A 2,500-nucleotide genomic window follows, 5' to 3' on the forward strand; every position below is an offset into this window, starting at 1 on the left:
GCACTTTTTCAAGTTGGCACCAATGCACAAATCAACTCATATCCTGAAAACCGTTCTACTGGTTTTCTTTTCTTTCTCTCTCTCTCTCTCTCTCTCTTTTTTTTTTTTTTGGTTGGGGAAAATTCATAGAACATTGTCGGCTTGTTGCCACGGCAACCTACGTCGTAAATATTTATCAAATAACATGGTGTTTGGTATCTTAAAGGCTGTCAAGACAGCTTGCTCAACACGCGAATTAAACCGCCCTTTTCTCTATAATTGGAGTGTTGTCTCGTGCCCTCAGGCGGCTTGTATCTTCTCCTGGGACAAATCCAGATTCGATTCATGCGGCGTCGTTTGACTGGCATGCGGGGCGCGTCCTGGTGAATTGGCAGTGTGTTTCTGTTTTTTGTTTGACGAGCCGCGCCCATCAAGAATCTCTCTCCCTCCCTCTCTAACTCTCGGTCCACTCTATACACTTCGCTTGGCAGCCCTTAGGTTTGCGGAAGGACAGAGAGTAGAATTCAACTCGTGTGTGTGTGTGAGTGTGTGTGTGTGTGAGAACATAGTGGGCATAGTTTTGAAGCGGATGGAAGCCAGGAGTCAAACTGAGGCGCACTGTATGCGTTCGCGCGCCCCTATAAGCCTGGCACCATCGCGGCCTCGAGCTTCGCCGGCGCATCCATTATCCGCCACCTGCACCTCGGCCAAAACTGAGTAGGCTAAACACTGCCCTCCGTTCTTCACAGGTTGCGAACTCTCCGCAAACTCCCCTGTAAAATTACAGTGGCGACGGCAAACTCTGAGCACACAGCCAGGCAAAATAAAACACTCAGAAGTGTGTTTTAAACTGATCGGAATTTCGGCCCACGTTGAAAAGCTCTGCGCTTTTGAAGGGGGGGGGGGCGACTCAAAGACAAGTTTAAGAGATCCAGCAGTGCGTGTGGGCCAACGGACTGGGCACAGTCCAGTTCGACTTCTCCAGTTTCTTTCGCTTTTTTCCCCGTCCCAGTTCAACAATAAGGAATTTTACAAGATTGAAGTCGGGAAGAGGGGATGGGATTTTTCAAAGAAGAACCCAAGGAGGAACTCAAAAACGCTGTCTGATCTTGACAAAGAGAACAGCGATACTGACATAGAGGCGGTGACGGTTTCATTTAACGTTCTGCGGAACCTGCATTTGATAAGTGTTTGTATAATTGTCGAAGTCTAATTAAATCATTTTGTGTGGTGTTGCTGTGGTATTTTCCACAGCAAAGCTGAAAATACAACACTAAACAGCTTTGATTTTTACTGAACAGTTCCAGTTCGATTACGGAAAGAAAGTTGGTGCCTGAGCGCAACCCAAAACAAACACAGAAATCAAAGTACACCCCAAAACACACAGTGTAAGGCTAGGTTAGATTTTTACTTTAAAACAAACATAGGTCTAGTTCATATTGTTTGTTCTGTTGTGGACGTCCACGGCCGTTTTAGTGAGAGCTATCCTTAGAACAAATACATTTATAGCCTGCTGTATACAGCCTATAATCTGTATATCAAGATAAAAAAAAAATAATCTTAAATTAAGGGCTAGTTTTCAAATCGGACTAGTCTGCTGTCATGGCCCTATGAACACACCTACACACTGAATTTTTTCCGCCACTATTCCAAGCATCTGTCGGGTCGAGTGGACGTTGACCGCCCGGTCACTGTTACTGTTTGCTGTGGAATTCATCCACCCTCTCGTTATTGTTTTGGTGGGTTTCTTGCAAGGGACATCTTGGCAGCGAATCGAACGAGTTTATTTTTACCGAGGAAAAAGAGGAAGGGCAGCACTAACTCACGGGGTCTATTTTTAAGGCAACAGTTTTAAATTATGACTCCCCCCACCCCACTCCCGACAGCTTCTCTGAGATAGCCTACGGAGAAAGCCGCGACTTCACTGAACAATATGTGGCAGACCACCACCGCGGTTTGTCCTTGACTGCCTGTCACCGTGACATTTACCGACGATACGAGAGACAATGAATCTCCTTCAACCCGGACACGCCAGTCATGAATAAAACCGACCAACAATGAACCACTGACCTGAATAAAGACCGACTTCCTGACACCCCCCCCCCCCCCCCCCCCCCGGCATCTCCCCTTGACTGGCCCTCTACCTGTGTTTGCTCTTTCTCCTCCCCTCGTCTTTATTTTTTTCGCTCCCTCTCTCTACACACAAGCAACCTCGCTTTCCCTGCCTTTTAAGACTCCTCGAAGGTTTCTGTGTCCCTCTCTCTCTCCCTCTCACACACACTACCTCTCTCTCAGACCAGGCTAAAAATAATTTCCGATGAACTCTACGTGACTCATGGTGCCGAATGAAGGATGGCTTTGTGTAAGGGAGAGAGAGAGAGGGGAGACAGAGAGAGAGAGAGAGAACTTGTGGGATGTAAGGCCTAGACTGAAAGAAGACAGAATGTACGTGAGGAGTGAAGGAGGAGAGAGAGTGATTTTTGTTATCTTTTAAGTAATGTCGGTGGACTGCCCGCTAACT

Source organism: Chanos chanos, chromosome 9, assembly GCF_902362185.1.
Source record: "Chanos chanos chromosome 9, fChaCha1.1, whole genome shotgun sequence".
In the NCBI taxonomy this organism is placed as follows: Eukaryota; Metazoa; Chordata; class Actinopteri; order Gonorynchiformes; family Chanidae; genus Chanos; species Chanos chanos.